The 26,016-nt window shown below is 30.1% G+C and overlaps 1 protein-coding gene across 1 annotated transcript in view; it reads left to right on the top strand.

Moving 5' to 3' along the window:
- The first annotated feature begins 1,418 nt into the window (after positions 1 to 1,418).
- The window catches only part of LOC129944699 (putative uncharacterized protein DDB_G0291608), an 82,507-nt gene continuing 57,909 nt past the window's right edge, over positions 1,419 to 26,016 (top strand). The window contains exon 1 of the mRNA XM_056054325.1: positions 1,419 to 3,665. The gene's annotated coding sequence lies outside the window, so the exon portion shown is untranslated. The remainder of the gene's footprint in view (positions 3,666 to 26,016) is intronic.

Here is a 26,016-nt window from a genome sequence, read left to right as displayed (position 1 = left end):
AATATTTTCTGTTTGGTGAGATGAAATAATATAGAAATGTCATTCAAAGCAAACTCAAAGCAGTCCTACCGTAACGCAGACGAACCTGAAGCGTGTTATGCTGGTGGTATGCTGCCATTTTTATTTACAGAAAATTGGATAATTCCACAGAACACTACCCAGATACCTGAAATAACCTATTCCAAACTTCTGCATATTTAAAAATTAATTGAAAACATGAAGAATTCTATTGAATACTAAATATCTCACAAATGTAATTTATAAGAGCTTGATGTTCAGCATATGACAATTCTTTGATAAAATACATAAACATTTATCTATAGAATCTATTTTATTTTATTGGAGAAGAAAAATATTTCCCGACATTTTTGTCCTAACCTGTAAAAAAAATATTATTTAAAAATGTTTGTATCTTTATAAGAACTTCTAGATTTTGCCTACAAATGGAAAAATGTTAAGATGCATATAATTTTGGCATAACTAGCCATAGAGGTTAAGTAATACATACAAATTGGTTATGTAGGTTAGGTAGGTATGCAAAAATAAATACAATTTTTATCAATTCCAATGAATGGATTAAAAGGTACCTATCTAGAAATTAAAATGCTACCCGGTAAATGAGTGTTTTTATAAGCGTTTCCTTCTAAATCCGAGACGCGGCACAAATTTATAATTAGAATAAATTTGTATGACAGCTGTCAGGCTGAAAATACTATACACATATATGTAGATTAGATACATATGCATTTGAGACAATTCACAAAGGTTAAACCGAGGATTATTTTGCAAGTAAAAATAAGATATTTTTCCTTCTATTGATTTGAGTTTAAGTCTAAAAATTCGGAAAAAAACTTTTCAGGGCAGTTGTGGTTACCTTTTTGTTTAAAATCCAGGATACCTATCTAGGTAAATCAAAACGCCTGGCGGCAACAAAAGTCAACATTTACGCAACTCAAGAAGAAATGTGTTTCTGAATTGAATCTGGATAAGTTTTAATACATTATTGCGTCGATACCTACAGCTGTACACAAAACTTCGCATCTCTCCCTAATATAGATATTCTCGCTTGTGGGTTTAGATTCATTCAAATTTCCCTTAATTATTATTATACCTATGTATCTATTTATTTGTACTTCATACTAAAGATATATTTAAATATGTATAATCCTTTTTTAGTTTTCGATTGAATAATATCTAAAATATTTGATATCTGTCGATCATTATAGTTTAAAAATTAATCACACCTAAAGCTACTGTAATACTCCTACCAGTCTGCACAAAATTTAATTGAAAAAAGTATCTCCTACGTAACAAGCAAGTTACCTATCTATTTTATGCAGCCCCCGCCCGTGTCAATCAAAATGTCATTTTCCAACATTATTTAAATCTCCAATTCGATCATGCAATTGTAAATTTTATTCGCTTGTGATGATAAACACAAACAAAACAACAACAACTGAAAATAATGCAAAAATTATTATTGCATCTGCACTCTGCACAGCCAGTCGCACTGCATACCCGACGACGTGAGCGACACACGACACGATGAAAGAAAAACACGTTTTTCTAATCCTCAATCCTCACTAAAACCAACACTACACCATCGCATCACCCTAAAATGACCACCCCAAACAAAATAAAAAACACACGAAGTGAGACAGTGAGAGGCGTTCGTTTGTGTACAACACAACACAACACAATACAAATACACTAACTGTAAACTCTGGCGCCTCTCTCTCTCTCACTCTCTCCATGTTACATTACTAACAAAATACAGAACAAAAACAAAACAAAAAACGAAAGAAAAATTCCTCCACACAAAATACAAACACCATCAAACATTATCCATGTGCCTTGTTCTCGTTGTGTGTTGGCAACGAGCTCTCTTCTAACAAATGCATCAAAACGAGACAACTATGTTGGAGTTTTGAGCTCAGCTTCAGCTCTGTTGCATGGAAAGACAAGAATCCGTTGCCAGTATCTCGTAGGGTAGTGTCGGTTCAACGTCAGAGCCGATCGGGTCAGTGAAACGAAATTTAATAAACTTACAAGAAAAAAAGAAACGTTTTTTTTGCACATTTTGTTAACAGTAGACGACAGTTTAGTGTTCTTCTGTTTTGTACCTAACTAAATAAATGTGAATGTAACTGGATATTATTTGATTTGTCATATCGGTTTAAAATGGTTTGTTTATTTTTTTATTGACAATCACACCATCACCACCTACGCCGCTTGATACCTACCAACCAAACAACAACCTATCAAATGTTGTATTATCAAAATAAAAGTGCATATACCCTATATTCTATGAATAGCATGGATAGTGTAACTCTCCAAAGTGAATTAATGTGAAAGGATTAAAAAAAACACTCGATACCACAGCACGATAACTTTTGGTACTGGAGATCATCATCTGGTAGTCACACTCTCTTACGACAAGGAAATTATTTTGTTTTGTCTCAAACCGTCGGTCGTCGCGACAACACGTCATTTTATTGTTTCATATAAAATCACCATCAAGGATAATTAATTATACTTAAACCTACAAATTTTTTCCTATAATGCAACAAAATTTATTATAAACAAAATCCTCTAATACAAAATCTAAGATATATAATTTTATTCTCTCCATTCTTAACAACAATCAATCTGCCTTCGGCTTTTCTCTTCAAATAAGAATTTACCAAACAAAAACAAAAAAAAAGAAATCAAACATTTTAACCAATTTTTATAACAATCGCTTTGTGCTGAATTTTTAAAGAAATCTCTGCTCTCCAATTTGTCTTCTTAAATAAAAATCTACAAACATAAATATTTAAAAAACTTAACAAACAATTTTGTTTTGTTTTGTGTTTTTTTACTACAAAAGTGTACCTTTTTACATAATAAATTAATAAAACGTAACTTTTTAAAAAAGAAAACTACTTCAAATTAACAAACCGTATTTTTATACAAACAACAACAAATTATTACAAAACTTAACTAAGCAATATATACATTTTTTCTTAAATATAAATAAATGCCTACAATAACAACTAAGAAAAAAAATATTAAAAACAAAGTGAATGCCGCAATTAAAGTGTCTTAATCGATAAAAAAATATTTTTAACAATACTTAACTATAGTAAAAAATCGCTTGCCAATTTAAAAAAAAAAAATATTTAAATCTTTTTAAATAGTGAATAATAAACTTTAATACAAAAATAATAGATAGCCAATTTATTAATACAAATAAAAAAAACTCATACTCTATTTGAATGTAAAAATATTTTTTACTAAACTCAATCGAATAAAAGCTTAAACAAAAAACTAAATTATACATAAAATAAAATATAGTGTGATATTTTTTATACAGCAAATGGATATTATTAACTCTAATAAATAAAAATTAAAGTTTTAGTGAAATCCGTCAAAAAGCAACTTAAGAAGATTTTATTGAAAGAAACTTCTTCTGAAAAAAAAAAGTTTTTTAATTTAATTTTTAACTTTTTGTGTTTTAAAAATTTTGCAAAGTTTAAAGTGTCTCACGTGTGAAATTTTCTTGGTGAAAGCAAAATTTAAGTGAATAAGTGAACATATTTAATTATGTTGTTGACTTATTTATAGGCGATTTATACCTATATCAAATTTGGATAATAATATTTCACTTCAAGATCCTCTACAAGGTAAGTTTAGCTAAATATTTTAAAACCGACTTATTATTTTTTGTTTTAAGATTTTATTTACATGTTGTACTTATTTATAATAAGTGTAACGTAACTATTAAATTACTTGGTTTAAAGCTGTGTTAACTGGTTAGGTACTTACGCATGATTAACATGACAGGCAAGTAGTAATAATTTACAATTTATGGCTTGATCATGTAAATTGATCTGTAATTTGCGAGCATATTTTAAGGCATAAACATACCTTTAGGCGATGCATGGATGTATCATGAGATTTAATAGTAATTGCGACGTTACGGGTGTAAAAATAGTGAAAAGAATGGCATTCACGTGAGATTAGAATTAACTTATTTGTGATCCACTTATCGTAAACATTTGTGTCTTCTAGGTATAACGGTAAATTACTATTACTGTTTTCAACAGTATTTAACATTTGTACTTAAATTAAGAAAATTTGATTTTCTCTTAAGGTTTTTGCAAGCTGACAATTAAGTTTGCAATTTAACTTTATGTCTTTCCCTTCTTTAGTCCTGATTTACAATTTAATATTTGGAACAGAAAATCAGACTATGGCATAATGTTTAGGGTCCGAAATAGAAGATCGTTTTTATGGATGCAACAAAGTAACTTAGCTTAACTTAACTTTTTAATGACAAGCTTATGATAGACGTTATAAAATCTTTAATATTTCAATAGTTTTAAAGTATTTTAAAGGCTTGATTTATTTAAAATAAAATAACTAAAAGTCTACCTATGTATTTACTTACTAGCTGACCCGACACACGTTGTTTTGTAATAAAAATAATTTCTAGAGATGATTTTAAGCACGCGTTGATCTCATCAGCGTACGTTGAACGCAGAATAACGGGAAGTGTTTGCATGAAATCACCTTTAAAGAGTAATAGGGTGCCGCCAAATAGTATGTCGTTGTTTTTTATATCTTTCAGTTTCCTGTTCAACGCCTCAAGTGAATGTTTGTGTGCCGTAGTGCATTCATCCGATACGATAATTTAACACTTTCAGCACTGTGGCCATGTACTTTGAATATTTAGTGGCAGTTTAAATACTGAATGAACTGTTCTGCTTTCATCTTATAAAGTTGCCGCAATCTCAGAAGATGCAACATCCACTGCGATACCTTTATTTGATCGTATTTTAGCAAGAATTACCGAAATAATTAGTGTTTTGCCATTTTCACCTTTTGCGTCCAAAAAATAGATTCCACCTTGTTCTGCAAAAACTGCCAACATGATGTGGTCATAAATTGTTCTTTGTTCTTCATTAATTAGTGGAACATTGCGAGCGACAATCACTGCCATTTCTTCAGTGTTTATTTCGATTGCAATAATGCAATGATAACGCAAAGATCCTCAGTAACAAACCATGTCCAATCCAAGAAATGTTTAATCCATGATTTTTTTTAATCTTAAACATGGGAGTTGAAATAAGATTTAATATCTATAGTGTTGGCATTCTTCTTATAACTCGTTCTTATGAACATATCTTCATGTTTTTCTATGCACAAAAGTACAAACAATTCTTAGAATTTGATATTTGCAATTTCTACAAAAAATTATTTTTATACTTAGTAAGCAGTATGTCTATGCGTGTCTTACAGATTGTTTTTAATCAACAATAAACTATGACAACATGAAAATAATAGATATACATTGCCTATGTACGTTTTGCTAACGAAGGTTTTTGGTATACCTCAAGGTTGCTTTTTATCTCCCTTCTATATTTTTATAAATTGTTATCCGCTTAAGCATTTTTTTAGAAATTCTATAATATTTATTTGTAGGTATGAAACATTGCTTTCTATTGTGTGGATAGATACTTATATTTATCTATTTTCATAAGTTAAGGGTATTTTAGTTACCTTAGGCAGTCTCCATTTGCAAGTTAACTCCCCGAAGACGCGTTTACATTGTCATGTGAATTCTTGCAATTTCTTCTGCATTAAATGTCTTGCAAGAAGCTAGCGCATCATACTGTCGCAATTTTTTGCTAATGTATTTACACCTGGAGAGCAATTAATGTCTCAAGATTCAAGAAATCTGGTTGTTTACTTAAAATTGTGAAGTCATGGCGAGAAAACGTCAACGATTAGCAGCTGCGATGATAATTTTATTATTAAAAAAGAAAAAAAGATCAACTTGGGTTCGATATTGGATTTTGAGAAGACGGTAAGCTGGTGCAATCTATAATTTATTAAACGAACTAAATATAGAAGATGCTTCAATTTCACTCGCATGGCCGCAATTGATTTGGAAGTTTTGATATTGAAAGAGGGTCCTATTCCTATTATAAAAAAACAAGACACTCGATTCCGTCAGTCAATATCACCGAAGGAAAGACTCCTGTTGACCTTTTATTTTACTCATTTTGTATAAAGAAAACGTCAACCAGCCACTTGCGCGAGTTATACGAAACTGTTTCGATAAGTTGCAAGAACTGTCGCAAGTCGATAGTGTTTAAACTAGCAATTAATTGCACTTGCAAAAACTCGCAAGAAGCTATGAAAGTACTGTCGCGATAGAACTTGCTTGGTAGTTTCCACTTGCAATTCACTGTCGGACAGACTATCGGACATTTATTGCAGAATTTTTCTTTTGCAAATGGAAACACGGCCTTATTAAATTATAGTGGAGAAATTCGAAATTGACTAGACTTCATAATAGATAACAAAAGCGATTCGTAAAAATCATACACTGTTCATATCAATCTTATTTATTGTATCGCTCGGAATTTTAAAATCAACGCACGTACCTTTTATAAGTTTCATTTGAACGAAATTCCACTTTCAATTAGAAATAAGATTACATGCCTAATGTATATCGAACAGTCTCCAAAAAAATAATCCTTTTCAGTCGTGAAAAAAGTTATCGAAGATCAGTAATGGAACGAATGGAGAAAATACTGAAATTAAATTTTCCCTGGTAAGATATTTCTTGTAAGACTCAAAAAAGAGATGAAAAATTCACACTTAATTTTAATGTTGTCTTTAATTTTTAACAAAAGGCTCATTTTCGTTTTCCTTTTTTACAAAAAGATATTCACACTAGTTTTGTTTGATTCTCCACAATTCATGACCCAAACAAATTACATATATTCCAGTCCCCAGCATTAGGACAAGAAACCTTAATAAAAATCTATTAATTTGTTAACAAAAAATTTAGTTGCAAGGTACATGAAAATACCGTCGGTAAATGTCTAACCGCTTGTTCTGGTTTAAACAGCAAATAAAACTTCTATATGGACCTAATTCAATATCAAATGCTTCGAAAACACTGAACCACATTAATCTAATATCAGATGTTAAGTAAAACTGCTGTAGTTTTTTAAGAAATTGAAAAAATTAAGTGATCTGAAAGTTTGCTTAGAAATTGTATTGAAAAAGGAAAGATAGAGATAGATACATAAATTCTTTATTTTGTTCTTATTAAATTTAAACAATAATTCTTACTTAAAAATAACTTGGCAATTCTGCCGTCTACCTGATTTGACATTTCATAATAAAAGAAAAATATAAAAGTAAAATAATTGAACTAAATAATTAATTTATAATGTTAAAAATTAAAAAAAAACAATAACAATACGTATACTTAAATAAATTAGTTAAGCAATAGAAAAAACTTGATAAACAATCATTAATAATTTTGATATCATTTGAAACATAAAAAGTTAACAATTTTAAAGTGATTTGAAAAACAAAATTAGAATATTTTAAATCATGGTAGCCTGATAGGTAAACATTAACAATTTTGGTATGATTTGAAACACAAAAATAATAACAATTTTAATATGATTTGAAACATAAACAAAAATCGATTTTAAAGTGATTTGGAACACAAAATTAAAAAGTTTTAAATAATGGAAACTGGCCCAATGATTAGATTTTACGTTGGGAAACTATTTCGGAAATGTAGGGTGTGCTTACAGAAATTATATAGGGTAGACCATCCTAGCGAACCATTTAATTTCTACGAATGAAATGATGTATATCTTCTATTTCTCTTCTGTTACATAAATTAGAAATTTCTGTAAGATCAGCACAATGAGGCACATAGTTAAGATTTAAAATTTCAACTCGTGCTCTAAAGATATAACTTACAGCTAAGGTCGGTAATTCATTATTGAAATAGTTAGTATCTTGTGGTAATTGGTGTTTGATGTTCCTATAGGTGTTCCTGGAGGATGTTGACGAAGCTTTAGAGAGATGGTGATTGTAATTTCTTTCATCAATTTTAGCAGTAACATTTGCAAACATAGTGCTCCATTCATCGACATTTAACTCCAATAAAGTTAAGTTAGCTTCATGTGAGATAGCTAGCTGCCTCCATTCTTTGAAAGGGCTGTCATTAGATTGCAGTAGTCTTAGCAAGATGGTTTTATGAAGACTCCTTTCATCACTCTTATTAAATAATCTGAGCTCGTTTTGAGGTTTTGAGTATATATTGGTGTTACGCCAGACTCCATGTAAATAGCATAATTTGGTTTTGAATTAGGTAATTTAAACAAGCGTTTGAAAAAATGTCTTTGAATTGCTTCAAACTGCTCGAAAGCCAAGTATCCAAAAACGTGAGCACCAACTAGCACATGCAAGTGTTGACAGTTGCTTCGAAAACCCGATATTTTGATAGAAGATCGATTTTTGGATTGGCAAAAAACTTGGCCATTATAAACTCAACGTAATTTTAGCCTCTTTACTTTTTTGTTTAACATGCTTAGAAAAATTTAAATTATAAGTAAGCAAAACTCCAATATATTTAAACTCTGGTACTACTTCAATATTATTGAGTTCATTATTGAGTGACCAATTCTCTTCCGGCGCTTCAAAAATTATTATTTTCGTGTTAACATGCAGGCCCCACCTCTCGCAGAAGGAATTTCAATCTGTTTATTTGTAGCTGCAGAGTGAAAGAATTTTCAGCTAGTACAACTAAATCGTCCGCGTATAGAAAAACTTTCACTTGGATATCGGCAAAGAGTATTCCTCCTGGAAGTTCATCACAGATTTCGTCGATAAACAAAGCAAACATTATTGGGCTCAAAATGCAGCCTTCTGGAACATCCGAAAACTCTAATCCCATCCCATACAGAGGCCCTAGATGGCTCCAAAAATTTAGAATACATCATCAGGAATTTTCAGAAGATCCCTAGTAAAAAACTTAATATCTTAGGATATTCTCAAGAAATCATAAATGTATGTTGATATCTGATGCAACTCTTAAATGAAACAAGACTATGGTTTCTAATTTTAAAGGCTTCAGTTGCATGTTTATAAAAAAGACTGCCAGTACTGTTTGTTTTATTTCAGATTAGATGTTTTTAATAAAAATGAGCAAGTAATGTAATAATCATTCGGAAAATAAGATCAATTTAAGGTTCAAACATTATACTTACTATAAAAACTTTTGAACTATTAAATTGGAATAATTTTCCTGCATAACAATAAATTATTAATAACTATTTTTAGAACAAAAAAAGATAAGTGCAAACTCTTGAGAATTTTTCATAAGTAACGACGCACTGCTCCAGATAGTCAAACAATTAAAATCCAGAATAAACTTGTAAAAAGTGCAATACACTTTAAAACATTACAAAATTGTACCCTAAGAACTGTATTGCTTCATAAACTGCTACATTTTTTTCGCCTAAAATTAAAAAAAAAATATGTAAGCTTAAACTTGTACTTTACTTCCGCACCATTTACCTACACAATCTTCAATGCTTAACAGAAAAATTTTGCGTAGGCTAAAATAAATAAAAAATCAAAATTTTTTGCGTGAATTACATGTGTTAATTGGTATAACTTTACATACCTACAACTGACCTTAATTTAACATTTTTTTGTTGCTTGTATTTTTGTACTATTGACCTGCTTAGTTAAGGGAAAACATACGTAAGCGAACAGAAGTTATCAACGGTGCGTAAATGAAAACACAAATACACTAATGTTCCCTACTTTTGTTTAAATAAGAAAACAAAAAAGAACAAAACTGAGAGCATACAAATTTAAATAAGTATTTTTTACCTAAAATTCCTGACTATTTGGTTGTCGAGGTTTAACCAGCAATTGGGTATTTTAGAAAGGTATTTGGGTATTATTTTACCCTCATACTAATGTATTTGATCATTTCTTAACTTTATGTTGATACCCTTATACCCAAATTCACCCAAATTGTTAAAAAACAAATATTTTTAAGTCTTTAAATTGTCATAATGTATATTATACCCTTTATGGGTATAGGTATGTAAATACTTCGAATTCCCCACCAAATTATCAATAAAAACCCCATCATCTAGCAACTTAATTTTCCTCCAAATTAAAATAAATTCCTTATTTTCATCATTATCATCATCATCAACAGCATCATTATTGTCGTTATCAACATCGCAACATCCACACTACAAAAACTGTCTTCGCATTTTATATTGAAGTATATAAATTGGCAATATAAGTATAATTGGCATTGTAATTGGACAGCGAGATAAAACAGCTAGCAGTCTCCTCTTAATTATTTTTGTTGTATTTCTTTTATTATTTTTATTTAACACCAATATCAAAAAAAGAAAAAGAACCGTGGATTGGAACGCGTGTTGCCAGAACCTTTTACACCAAACCAATATTAAATAAAAAAATGTGCGAAATAAGATTAAATCACCAATAAAAAGAAAACCACGTAATAAGAAGTAAGCATATAATAAAAAAATGATCAAAAATAAAATAAAAGTAAAATTGATACACAAAACATCAGCAACATCAACAACAACAAATAAAGGAAATAATATTGCAATCGTATATCGGCATCGAGGTATCGACGACGACAACGAAGACGAAGACGAAGACACAGCCCGATCAGAAGTATATAAATATATAAATTGGGTCATTTCGCGCGTTCAAAATTGTGTGTAATGCAATTCATATAATAGTTTATTATATTTTAATTTTTTTCTTACAATACGTAGCTTCTTTAATTTTTAATATTTTTTTTGTTGATTTGTGTCTTTCGCATTCTTCGATATCAGGTGGTGTTTAATAACTATAACGTTTACTTTTATTCAATAATAAAAGAAAGAAGCCAAAAAAAAAACGATACAACTGACCGACCGACCGAACGCAAGAGGGTGTCAGTTTGAGGGAAGCATTTTATATCAGTTTATCATTTTACAAAATCAGCGAAACTTTCGCGCAAAGTATCTAATATCGCCTCGCACAATAGAAACAATATACTTAAAAGATGATGAACTTGTAGTCGAGTCGTAACTCATCAATTTAGAGTGACCATATTTCGGGAAACTAAAGGAAAATGTGTATTCAATTTTAAACCCCCCAATTTCAACCACTAACAGAACTGCAGAACAAATACTATCGATATTCTTCAATTGAAATATTTCTAATTTGCATGAATTCCATCTCTGACAAAATTACTCCCACACAGGAATGGTTGACAGTTGTAAGTCACTAGGCCCTGGTTCTTCATGGACTGTTGCGCCACCTAATTTATTTTTTATTAATAATTTGCATAGAACAATCTTAAAAATTGTGTTGATTTTTAAGGCACATATTTATGTTGCTTATAAAAACCCTTCCGATGGTCACCGTACTTTTATAATGTATAATAAATAATTATCATCAGCGGTGCGGTGGCCGCCCTGAATGACCTTACCCCACAAATTAAAACGGGAATGAATTTGGCCGACGGCGCGACGGTGGCAGAGGGTGGCGGACAAAGTTGAAGCGACGCGGTGCGCAGATCCAATTACAGGAACGTGTGGAGTTATGTTTCCTAAATAATATTTACCTTTAGTGCGCTACGCTTTTCAGTGCAAAGTCTTATTTATTTTTTTTTTTTTTAATTTTTTCTTTCAATTCGAAAAAAAAGTTGAATTTTAATTGCATTTCATTTAGGTAGGTATTTATTTTTATTTGTGCATTTGACAATTTACTCCAATTTAAGTAATGTGACCTTTAATACAAAAAAATAAAGCAAACAAATGAGAACAACATTTATTTAAGTGGCGCTAAAGTAAAGGTTTTATGTGATTGCTTTAAGTTTTGACTTAAAAATTAGTGATATTAAAAAATTGCAGAGCTCATGAAACTTAGCAGAACGGATCAATGGAAAGGAACTCATATTTAGTTCGGGTTATAAAAGCCTTGACACTTTTGCTTTTCTGGGTTTCAAACGTATCTACATAAAAATAGGCTTTCAGATCATTTTATCTTAGTTACTTTTAGTTAAAAATGTCGCTCTCAAGAAAGGAATAAAGAACATTTTACATTTGAGCAAAGACTGCGATATTCATTTTGCTCATCTTTTTAAGGTATCAGCACAATTCTAAATAACTACTTTTCCGAAATCAATGTTTGCTAAAAAATGTTTTAAAAATTACGTGGCGCAACAATCCGTAGAGAACCAGGGTCTAGTGACTTACAACTCTCAAACATTCCTGTGTGCCAGAAATGTTGTCAGGAATGGAGGGGACCTACAGTTTTCAAGCCGAATCCGAACGGCTAATTTGAGAAAGCACTTTTCATGACAAGAATTACTCTTGGAGAATTTGTCAATTCCCCGCAAGAGGCAGTACCCGTGAAACAAACTTTAGATGGCATAGGCAGGGATCAAACCCAAGACCTCTGGCATGCCACGGGTACTAAGCATATCATACATATTTTTAATAAAAAAAATAAAAACAAGTCAACTGCAGAAATATTTTTACAAACATCCGATCAGCATCCAAATTGTCAATATTCCAGCAACGTGTGTCCCATACTCCTCTATCAAAATCATCTTCATAACGCTGCCATATCAATGCCACTCCACTTCTGTGCTTCTTCGTTTATACTTCGTATTTCTATCAAAATATGAATTATTAAGCTTGAAGCACCTACAGTATAATCTTCATTCATTTATTTTCATAAACAATGACTTGAATATACGGATTTCAATAAATGTTGCTGATTGGTCTATGTGTGGAGGCCTCATGTGTTTACTTAGTTCCCCCACTCGGATGATTATTAAGTTTGACGTCAATCACCGCAATGACACCAAAACTGACGCACACCAAACAAACAAAAAATTATATTAAAAAAAAATAAGAACAATGTTAATTATAAACATACGATCAACTATACTGACGATCAACAAAAAATATGAATATGTGTGAACACAGCCTAAAGGAGAGAGAAAACAGTGCGAAACAAAAGTCAGCAAACCAAAAAACAAAACTGACGTTTGCTTGTCGTCGTCGTCGTGGTCGTTGTTGTAGGTGGCTGCGAAGGGGGATCGAACTTTAATATAGCAATCGCAATATCAACCCCAACTACCCTGATCAGCTCCCTCGTCATTAAAACTACTAAACTGATTGACGAGTCTCCATAAAATATTGTTAAGGAAGGGAGTGCAAAACAGGCCTTGTACGTAAGCACTGCTCAACTGATATGGTGAGGGTGGACAGCACAGAAACAAAACAAAAAAAAAACATCTCATGCTTCGCCGTCATTCCCAGCTATCAGAATCCCTTACACAAGAAAAAAGGGCTAAGTACGTCTATTGGATTTAATTGGGATCAGAAAGGTCTTCCCTGATTTTATAAAACAAAACAAAACGACAACAAAAAAATAAAAATTAATAAAATTTAAAAAGAAGCAAACAATATTTTAATTATTTTGAGACAAACCCCCCAATGAATTGCCTTATCAGTATTTCTTGCTTTATTATAACTTGGGCTTTCAACAACACTACGTCAAAGTTAGAACGAACGTATATCGAGATCACTTTCTATCGCGTATGTATGTACGTACGAGTGTTGATACCTTATATACGTTATCGATTTTTCGGATCAGCTTATTGCAGCTATGAACAAAAATAAGGCATTCGATTTAGTGAATGTTTATAGTATAAAAAATAAAATTATATTATCGGACCATGTGTGCGCGCGATATGGACTTGACCTTCTCACCCTCGAAGCTTGTCCACACAAAAAAAAAAATTAAAAATATTTGTGGTTCTACATGCGAGCCTTTTTTTGTTGTTGAAATAATATTTTTTATTTCCCACTGCAGTGGGTGGTAAAGTTAAAAATAATACTAAAAAAACACTTGAATCGGTCAGAAGATAACGACATGACGGTGGTGTGGTGGCGTCCAGTACTAGATTATATTTGTTTATTTGTTTCTTATGCCTCGAACCATTTTTAATCAGAACACACAAACCAAACAGATACCACAGAAATATATAGAACTTCGATAAAAATATTGGTTTTGTTTGCTTTTTATTTGGAAATAACAAAAAAAAAAAATTTAATTTAACAAATATAATAATATTTATAATTTGACGTAAAACAGAGAACATAACGATAAGAAAACAATGGTTTTTGATATTGACAACGACAACAACGACGACGACGAAGGGACCGACCACAACGTTGAAGATATACTCAATCAAACTCAATCAAGAGCGCCATATTTGATAAGGTGACAACAGTTTGTACCACACTTATAATTCGATATTGAACCCCCGCACAATGCTGATTTTATGATCAGTTAATGAACTGTTATATTTTTTCAATTACCAATTGTAGGGTTAATATAGTGAGTTCAAATCACAGAGACAAGCTCTAGTTTAAAATCTTTGATTCAAAACCTTTAAAACCATCAACATTTTTACTACACTATAAACGACAACATCTATGATTTTTTATTTAGCAACGAATTAAAACCGCTTAAATCCAGATACACTGTACAACAACCCTCAACTTCACTCATAAAATTTAATACTTTCACTCTTTAACTTCCGCTCTAAAATTGACCCAGTTATTATTTTTTTTGTAAGTTTTTTTGTTTATTATTCTGTAACTATAATTTTTAATTGCAATAAATTTAACACTAACATTTCGTTTTGTTTACGTAAATTTAGCTTAAAAATAGTACTTATATCAGTGTAGTCATATAGGAATGGATACTAATTTAGTAGGATTTTTGATACAAAAATTCAAATTTCTATAAACAATGGGAGTATGAGAAAATTGTACACATTTTTTATACAAAATCCAGATATACTGTGCAACAACCATCGACTTTACTCATAAAATTTAATACTTTCACTCTTTAACTTCCGCTCTAAAATTGACCTAGTTATTATTTTTTTTGTAAGTTTTTTTGTTTATTATTCTGTAACTATAATTTTTAATTGCAATAAATTTAACACTAACATTTCGTTTTGTTTACGTGAATTTAGCTTAAAAATAGTACTTATATCAGTGTAGTCATATAGGAATGGATACTAATTTAGTAATTTAAATTAGTAGTTATATCAGTGTAGTCATATAGGAGTATACACTAATTTAGTAGGATTTTTGATACAAACATTTAAATTTTTATAAACAATGGGAACATGAGAACATATTTTTGTACACATTTTTAATAAAAAATCAAGAAATGCTGTGCAACAACCCTCGACTTCACTCATACAATTTAATACTTTCGCTCTCAAAACTCGCGCTCTGAAAGTGACCTAAGATTTCTTGTTTATTATTCGGTAACTATAATTTATAATTGCAATAAATTTGACACTAACATTCCGTCGTTAACATGAATTGAGCTTAAAAATAGTAGTTATGTCAGTGTAGTCATATAGGAATGTATACTAATTTAGTAAGATTTTTGATACGAAAATTAAAATTTTTATAAACAATGGGAATATGAGAAACGTATTTAGCAAATTTTAAAACTTTTTTTTTAATAATACTCATATTTTCATAATGACAGCACTGTATTAACACTACATTTGTATAAAAATAGTTAAAAACTACTATATTTCCTTTATGTTTATACGGTATATAAATTATTATGTCTGCATATGTAGCATACTCATTAAAAGTTAACACGTTCTCTAAATTGTTAAACTAATTAAAAAATATAGTTTCAATTACTTATGCGGGGGATATTATTATGGCTAAATAAAACTTTTTAACTACGAACAAAAAACTTTAACTAAAAATTCGCTTATAAAAAAACCTTGAAAACCTTAAGCTATAAGTGTAGTGTGTTGATAATTATGACGTTTGATTATTGTTTTTTTTTTTAATTACAAGGTTAGATTTAGCTATAATGATAATTAGATTGGTAAATAAATGCTGGACATTTATGCGTGTGCCTGATTTATTGCATATCAAGGTTACTCTTGTCTTTTTAATTTTTTTTATTTGCATCTTTATTTGATTTGAAAGTTAATTTTGTGTGTCATTGAAAACTGAAAGGAAAAAAGTGGGTGATTTGTTTTGGTTTTTGGTAATTCAAAAATAGATAAAATAGAAACAAAAAGAAAGAGTAATTAGAGTTGATTTTTAAACGAATTAAATCACATCAGAAAAAATATCCAAAATCTTATGTTGCTAAAAAGTCTGTTTATAAAGTTTTAATTTTTAAGATCAATTTAAAATGAATGTATTGTGTTTTTATAAGTTTTTCGTTAATGTTCCTAAAACGATTGTACTTGTTTATTTTATTTAAAATATATCTTAAAAATGTCTTGAATCTTACAAATGTGTTTCTTATACATGTTGCTACAGGAATAAATTTGTATCTATGGGTACTTGGTTATAAATGTTGCAGGACTATTTGAAATGTTTCTTAGTACTAAGTTCTAAAAGTACTACATTATTGCTAAGAAAATATACCTTAATCATTTCACACGCACCTGAAAGACGTTTACAAACATTAATTTCATAAACATCACCAATATTTTATCTTAAAATCTTTATTGAGAATTTTAGGATATCATATCGAGTTGTTTGTTACTTTATTGATTTTGTATAGAATTAAATTGGTTATTGATTCGATGAAATGTTGTTATCAACGGGTTTTTTAGTTTTGAAACTCAAAACCCTTCAAACAATAAAACACTCGTGTTTCATCAACATCAAACATTGTGTATACAAACATTATGAAATAAACAATAGTTGCGGTATGGAAAAATCTTATCTTTTTCTGAACAAAAAAATGATCAACACTTTTTTTTACGGGAGAACGAAACCTTACAAAATATAAAATATAGTCTAGTCACATATAAAATACAAATTATATTCTTTTCGAAAAATTGTCATCAGATACTCCTTGTAAAGTAGTGAAACCATCTTTCGTCAATCTCTCTCACCCTCTCTTGCGCTTCATATATAATACCTTCCTACTGTGAGCTAAAAGATACTTTTACATCTCATCACACATTGTATCTCAACAACTACCTATCTGATCGAAGACGAATCACTTTTTATTTCTTCTGCGAAGACAAATATGTTAAAAAAAACCGAAACAATAAAAAATATACTTCATTCGTATATCACTATCGTATGAAGTAAATCTTTATATGATTTATGATTATTTAAGAATTTCATAGATTTTATATCTTCATTTCGACAAAACAAAACGAGTGAGTATGAGTAGGGTAATAACTATGGTTGAATTCTAGATGAATGACTATTTAATAGGATTCTCACTCGTACTCATTCATGTATATAATATATGTTATCGTTTAATGTACCTACATATATCAAGTGGACATAAACTAGATTTTTATCGTTTATTTAAGTATTTTCATGGATTTTGTGACATAAATTTATCAACAGAAATAGTAAAAAAAAAAATTATCAAAATTTTACATCATAGGCTTTGAGTGGGTGAGAAAATTGAAATAATTTATTATTATTTTTCATAAGATAAAACGTACCTAAATTGTTATCTCAAGTTTATTTTAATTGACAATATTTTTTTGATCAAATTATAGTTTTACCAAAATAGTTTTAGTTAAGATAAAGATTTTTGCTTGAATGTAATCTTCGTCATATCATTCGATGTATTGAAAATTAATTTTATTATAATTTGCTATAATTGTACCCGCTATAATTAAACCTCAATGAGATTAAATTTAATGAATATCTACTCTTTTCGGAATAGAACTTTAAAATAAGTAAAAAGTTATACTCAAGGACGAATAAATCAAAATCTTGATAATTTTTCTGATTAATACAAAAATCTTTCCGGGTTGAGCTTTCTTATTGGTAATTGAAACTTCGAAAGAAATCTAATTTAAATGTATTTATTTTTAATTTGTATAAAAAAAGTTAAAAGAAAATCTTTTCTAAAATAACATTAAAAACTTTAAAAATATGTTCAAAGATATTTCTATAAAATATATGAAATCTACTTAGAAATAAAGTTTAAGCGTACATAGTTCTGAAATATATTTTATTTTTTTAGGATTTTTGAAAAAAAATAACAAATCCCTTTATATTTTTAAAATACAACATCGAAAACTCAAAGTTCTAAAAAAAACTTCCCAATTGTTTGAAATAGTTGCTAAGGAACCCAATGAATGTTTCCAATTTGTTTTCCTTCGGTTTATGGAAATATGTCAATGAATTCCTGACTTGGATACGTCTTCAACTGGCCGTAAACTTATACATTTTTAATTAGACGATATCGTGTTGGTTAAATTGAATAAACCCCCAAGATACAACCAAAACAAACTTCACTCGGTTAGAGATACAAACAAAAAGTAAAAGTTTGCACGCGATCAAAAAAAAAAAAAAATCAGAAACAAATTAGTGTCAAGGGGCGCTAAGAGATTTAATGTTTTGACATTTTACTTTTCTTGTTTGTTAAAATTTAAAATATAATCCGCCAACCCAAAAAATAAAAACAGGTCGCAATTCATAAATATTTATAACTATATGTAAAAAATACCACTTCTCAAAAACAAATTTTATTTTAATGTTTTTTGTTGTCTGTTATCAAAAATAAAATCTCAGAATTTATTAAACATCTTGTAATTAAATATGAATTTCAAAAGAAACACAATAAATAACATCTCATGTCTAATTAAAATAATTTCTTCCACTAACAAAACAACAAAGAAAACCCTTCTCCCCTTTGGTCCATATTTAATATGCCAAAACACCAATTAAACCATACATCACCCCCAAGTAATTTTTGTTGTTGTTATTGTGCATTCTCAAACCCCCCCTTCATTCTTTTGTGATGTGCAAAAGCCAAGACAAAAAAAAATAAAATATCTTTTTAATCTAATTAACATTTAATTGTTTAAGAACAAAATTTCAATATCTCACGATACATGCACTTTATGATAAAATATATATTGTTTGTGCTGTGCATCATGTCAATTAGATATAAATGTTTATTATTTCTATTTGTGTGTTGTTATTATTATTTTTTTGAGTGTTTTTTTTTGTTAAAGTAGAAATTTTGCCAAAAAAAAAGTATAATTATGCAACAAATTTGCATCAAGTGAAAATACAACAAAAAAATATAATCATTGGTGATGATGATAACCTTCAATCACACACGACTAAACTATCTCCCGCTGAGTATCTTTATCTTTTTCTTTTGTTAATTTCAATTTTGATAGATACAAAATACGACAAAAAGCGTATTCTCACAGATATTGAAAATCATATTTAATTTTTTTTTGCATATTTGATCGAAACCAATTAAGAAAATAGATACAAAATATTATATTATGAATGTATCTTTATTTTTGTTCGCATACAAAATCTAACTTTTTTTGGCAGCAAACATGAGTTCGTTCACATTTTAACATACGAAAAAAAAAACAATAAGAAGAACAAAAAAAATTGATTTGAAAACGAAAGATGTAGATTAGTTTGAGGTAGACCGCTTCATAATATTGGTTTTTTATTATTGACAGCATCAGTATATGAAATAAAAAAAAAGTCGATAAATAGATTCTTCTTAATCAAAAGATTTACAACAGGATTACTCGTACCTACATATGCATGGAATATGGTAATCAAATAAAGATAAAAATGTATCTTTTAGAAGAACCAATGATATATGAGTAAAAAGAAATTCGGTAAGGAAAAAAAAACACATAACATAGAATGATAATTGCATATCTACTTGATAATGTGTTCTCGCCTTAAAGTGTATTGTTTATCAAATAAGTAATTTAACTATCTTAAAAGTTCTTTTAGGCAAGAACCGCGTTAAAGTAGGTTGATGCGTTGCTGCAGCTGCTGGTTGGCTTCTTTTTTTATTCTTGTTTATTTTAATTTAGTGTTTTTTTGGGTTTAGATAAAAAAGTGTATTTTAAGTTTTTGGCGTGTGACTAGTGTCAGATGCTGCTATTAAAATAGCTCTTAAGAGACAGCGTTTTAAAAAAATATTCGATTAAATCGTAAGCCAAAGAAGTTGGTAGTAGGTCAAAGAATGTAAAAATGATAAGTGTATCTTATAGAATATGAATATCTAATGAAATAAAAACTAATATACATACATGCACACTTGTATAACTTAAAACATTATCACTGAGTAACATAGGTTATATTTAGTACTAGAAATTCCTATTTAAACCAACCGAAGCTGTTAAAAAATATCCATTACCAAAGAAATTAAGTTTCCGTTGTTTTAAAGCCAAGTAAGGAAAACCGGAATAAGTTCAAGCAAGCCAGGAAGGCCTTCAACGCCCATATTCGATGGACCAAATTTTTACAAGACCAAAAATTACGGCAAAAAATACTGCAATGTCCCAAAGGCAGTCAAAATTGTTGTTTATTTGTAAAAAATATCAGGAATTCTTCCTCTTCCTCGGTTCCTACGTTCGTTGTCAATGTAAGCTCTTTAGAGAAAGCTAATCTCTTTGCTAGACAGTTCGCCGCCAATTCAACGCTGGCAGCGAGTGTTATGACTCCGCCTGTACTAGAGCGAGTTAGGGATTCTATGGGACCAATCTTTTTTTGAACTCGTACTGTGGCAAGAGTTCTTAAAGATCTCAACATTCATAAATCCGCTGGTCCGGATGGTATCCCCGCTATTGTTCTGAAGAGGTGTTCTTCAACGCTGACAAAACCATTTTCTATTCCTCAGGTCTCGTTCCTAGCGGATTTATCCAGCCTACTCTCAAAAAAATCGTATCTTCACCGTCTAATGACCGACCGATTGCACTTCATCCCTTCTTTCCAAGGTCATGAAAACGCTGATTAATTATCAGCTCAAGAAATATCTCGAAAGCTTCTTTATGACCGACAATATGGCTTTCGTAGCAATAGGTCCACTGGTGATCTCATGGTTCATCTCACCGAACAGTGGAGCAAATCTTTACATTGTTTTGGAGAAAGTAAGATTATTACACTTGATATATCAAGAGCATTTGATAGGGTTTGGCATCAGACTCTCTTATCGCAAATGCGTGCTTTCGGTTTCCACGAATCCCTGCTTCATTGGATTAGTTACCTTTCGAATCGTCCAATACAAGTTTTATTGGATGGATTCAAGTCTAAAAACCACAAAAAATGGTGTGCCCCAGGGCTCCGTTTTATCTCCAACATTCTTTCTCATTTTTACTAACGATCTCCTGTCTGCAACTTCTAATCCAATACATTGTTTCGCTGACGATTCAGCAATGTACAATGGGAAATAAAAAAACAGTGTGGAATTGAATGCTTCGAAAACTCAATGATGTCTTGTATCATTAAAGCGAGATATACCCCCCTTGCCATTAATCCCTGGATGGCATTTGCATCGAGGAGATTGAACATCTTGATATTCTCGGTATGTGTACCACCAACCATCTCTTGTGGAACGATCACATACCGATGTCGCCAAGATGTTTGGGTTTTCTAAGGCGATGCAAGCAGTTTTTTTTTTGAAATAGTATAGATCCCTTTTTTGTGTAACATTAATTTCATCAAAAAAAGTGTATAATCATGGAAGGAAAACCAGCTCATGCTTAAGCTTTTTAAGCTTTTACTAGATCGTTAAAAGAAATGATGACTTCTTTAACCCAACATACACTTAAGCTCTTTTTAAGTGTTTTCCTTTATATTCAAATTAATTTATTAGTACCTATGTAGATCTCTTTCTCCGTTGTGTATTTTTTAAGTATCTTTGATAATCGGATTGCAATCGATCGAGTTGTTTAGTGTTCACAAAATGACAAATTTATTTTCATCGGCTATGTCATTTGGGTTTATTTTGTATCTTATATTTTTACCGAATTCATTTCTGCTGTTAATCTGGTTTTTGTATTTTTTTGACTTGTCGCTGGTGTATCTTAATTTTTTCGTTTGTGATTGTGAGTGTGTATATCTCTTTAACAGGTGATCTTGTTTTGGGACTTTACTTCAATAAATCTTCATCGCGAGATAATTCTTCATCTCAAAGATACAATCTCAATAATGTTTCTCTTGTGCTTTTCTTTTTATTTGTTTGTCTTTTGATCAATTCCATTTAATATTGGCAGATTGTTTTCGAGAATTTATTGTTTATTTTGTTTGTTGACTTTTTCTTCTTCTGTTGTTGTTGTATTTTTTTTTTATAGAAGATCGATCGATACTGATCGCAATCGATGATGTATCTTTTGTGTGAGTTTTTTTTTTAAATTTAGTATCTCTTTGCAATTAATAGATTATAAAAAATAAAGGTATTTAATTATTCATTCAACACCTTTCAATGATAATTTTGAAGTGAAATTCTTTTGAGAAAATTATTTATTATTATGTTTATTTTTTCTCTGTTATTGTTTAAAATTAATTTATTGCTTTAGGCTTTTTTATGAAAAAAATATAAATATAAATTGTTTCGTGATAGTTTAATTCAATTTTTGTATCTCATAAATTTTTCATCGTAAAACGAAATCTAACACACATATATCCATATAAAGATAGATTGCATATCTAAATGATTATATTTTTTTTTTCGTTTGTTTGATTTGAAAAAATGTATATCTGATTTTTTATACAAAAAACCAAATATGGTTAATAATACACACAAATTTCAATTCAATTACTTCGACTTGAAAACGAGGAGCAAGATATTTTAGATAAATTTAGTATAATCTCTCTCGTTGGTACCTACATATATGTATCCAAAAGATACGTATCTTACACACTATAACCGAGTCAATCATTTGAAATTATAATCCAATCAAAATACAGTTTTTCTAGTATTTTAGATATTGTTGTTGCTGTTTTTTCTGTTAAAAAAATAAATAAATTCAAAAGGTGGTAGCAAATACAAGTGGTGTGGTGTATAGACTCGATGTTGGATTATGTATCTTTTGTGAGCTAAAATCGAGAGAGATGAAGAGAATGTCACATCTGGTGGATATGATGGTGACATGGCATGAACATGCTAAAATATATCCATGCGAATGTTGATAGTGTGATTCGTTTTTTTTTTTTTTTTTTTTTTTTTTTGAAAATGTAATAAAGTTTATAATTTAATATGGAAAACAAATAAGTCGTATGTATCCAGGGAGTATCGAATATGTGGTTTCTGTATCTGATTTTAAACTCATAATGATTTTGATGTTGATGATAATGATAATGATGATAGTTGTATATTATTTGCATTGCCAATTTGATGGCTTGTTGTCTCGTAGTAGGATAGATATTATTATGGTAAAGTGGAAAGTGTGTAAATTAGTATAAAAACAGGTGTGAATTGAATATTTTTTTTTTTGGGAGAAAAATTGGCTGGCATAAATTATTATTTATGGTTTTATGTTTTAGATTTAAATTTATGTTCAGTTTAAATATTTATCAACTAAGATAGATGTTTTATGAGATTTTTTATTTTTTTTGTTTTATTTATTTTTTGGGCGAATGTTGGAATATTTTTTTTAAGTTCGCACCTTTCTCTCTAAATAATAATTTATTGGTAGTCCTTGTTTAAAATGCTATCTATTATATTCGCTTATTTGGGACTTAAGCTCTAAGTTCCGACGAATGTCAGATCTTACAATTTTGCCAGTACACAAAATTGCCCTCAATACCTTTTAATATTGTCAGAAACGTCATTATCCAATATTATCAGATGCCTTTGGAAACTTTCAGATGATGTTTTTCAAGACATCTTACAATTGTTGAATTTTTTGCTATTGTACAATAAAATTTCAGAAATTTCCGACATTTTGGAATCGTTTGAACAAAAAATACTTCATGGAAAGGTTATTTGGTTTATTGGCCATTATCAGCTCTGTTTAACGATCTGACCATCGTCTGTACTTATCTTAAGTTTAAATTAGGAAATCTGGTTTAATTGCTGTTTTAAAATATAAAACAAAAAAGGAGTTCCATAAGGTTCCAATCTTGGACCTATACTTTTTAATTGATTTATTTTTAAATACAAAAAGAAAAATTTCAAGTAATTTTCTTTAAAAAAATATGAATTAAGATTCATAATTTACTGAGATTTTTTAGGACAGACATTAGAAAAAAGATCTTTGCTTGACTCCTAATCGATTAAAGTTAATGAAATAAGTAAAACCTTTTAAATTTCATGTTAAAAGGTGTTTTGTTTTGTACACATAAGCATAGCCCACTCCTTAAATATTTAAACAAATTTTTAACAACAATTGACCAATACTTAAAACAAATAAAAAGAAAAACTGTCAAAAGGCAAATACATGACAGTGCGATGGTAGTATGATGTGCACTACAGTCAAGTCGCGGTACGACATCAGAGCTATAGGTATATAGAACCATTAGCTACCAAACAAACGAAATTTCTATTGTTTTCTTTGATCTTCTTTTTATCTGCGCGTTGCGCGTTATATGAGATAAAATAAACGACTTTTAAGATATAGGTATACTCCCGCTTTAACGATGGACGATGGTCCATCAAAAAAAAAAAAAAAAAAAAAAAACAAGAAGAAGAGGACTGAAGAAAAAACTATAAGAACTGTCAAATATTTGTTAAACTTAACAAATCTTTTTAGGATTAACTTTGGGGACACCTTCTTCTTCTCTATCGTCGTTGTTTTCATCGTCATCGTCTTTTTCATCATCATCTTCATCTTCAAGATGTTGTTGATGCTATATGTGTACATGTAGTTGAAAAGTTTAAGCCTTATATTCCATGCTCAGATGAAGAAAAATAAAATCTTAAAAAAATAATGCCGACAGACCTTTCGGAGATCACACACAAATCGCTCAGATAAATTTCCATCTTAAGAGAAAAAATACACATCACAAAACAAAAAAGATTCAAAAGTCCAGCACGAATCGTCGAATAGCCTAAAAAAAGAAGATATGCAAGAAAGATATTGATGGCAAGTTGGAAATGAAACTTGGGAGACCATTTCTGTGGCCGCATATTTTAATGCAATGCGAACTCCTTCTTCATCTTGGTGCAGTGCGCGAACGAATGAATTTGAATGAGTGTATCTTTAACTCGTTATTTGTGTTTACATACAAATCCAAAAACCATCAGAAAAGATCACCTCTCGGTTTTCGGTCCTTATTGCATTGTTGTTGTTTTTTTTGGGTTCGTGTATTAGGACGCGATGCCTCTATAGCTTGTATCTACAACATGCCATAATGTGGCCATTGACAAAGTTTTTAATAAGTTTGTCACTTGAGCGCGCGCGAGATACTTCAAAATCTCCCTCTTTCTCTCCCCCTCCGTCCCTCTATGTCTCTCTCTGATTGTGGTGTCGGTCAATAAATAATAAATAAATTTGTGTGTTAATTTTCTGTTCTTCGTTTGCTGTTAGCCGATAATGGGTTTAACCTTATATAAGAGATGATGGTCCGGTGTAAATATATACATATCTATATCTTCGTGTTTTTGGCTTCATTCGATTTGAAGTAGGTATCATTCGGGTGATTTTTGTCTGTCTTTTTTTTTTGAATAAATTGTGGGTTTGTTGCCATCATCATATCCACAATCGTACGGAAGATGGTAATCAATGGCCAATTACCACATTCATGGATCGTTATATACGTGTTGTGTGGTTGAAGGATTATCACTATCGCTTCTATAAGACCTCTCGTGATGAGAGTGAAGTTGAAGTAACATCATGTACTTCTGGATTTTCATTCAATTTCGATTCATGGGGGGAAATGATACCTTCATCTTCTCGATGGATTCCTATCGTCGTCGTCGATACATCCGTTTCTTCTCCCCATCTCCGTGTCACTCTCAATGGAGTTGTATTTTAATAATTTGATTTTTTTTTTATTAAATTTTTCTCTCCCCCATAAAGAGAAATATAAGAAAAAAAAACAAAAAAAAATAATTATATTGTGGTGGGATCCTTCGTGTAAATCAATTATAGTTATTATAAAGTTGGTGTTTTCTAATAATTTTTGTGGGAGAAACAATAATAATTATACACTTATTTGTACATCTGTGATGGCGTAAAAATAACTTGACAACAGGTGGATATAAATAAAAAAAAATTAGGCTTATGCAACGCTGGAATCTTGTATTGAGTCTTTGAACAAATGGTGTCCCATATGGTTCTGTTGTTAGACTTGTACTTTTTTATTTATATTCTTGTGAAGAGCTCCTTTTTAACTTCCC

This window comes from Eupeodes corollae, chromosome 2 (genome assembly GCF_945859685.1).
Source record: "Eupeodes corollae chromosome 2, idEupCoro1.1, whole genome shotgun sequence".
Lineage (NCBI taxonomy): Eukaryota > Metazoa > Arthropoda > Insecta > Diptera > Syrphidae > Eupeodes > Eupeodes corollae.
The sequence above is the reverse complement of the archived record's forward strand: the minus strand, read 5'-3'. Positions and strand labels throughout refer to the sequence as shown.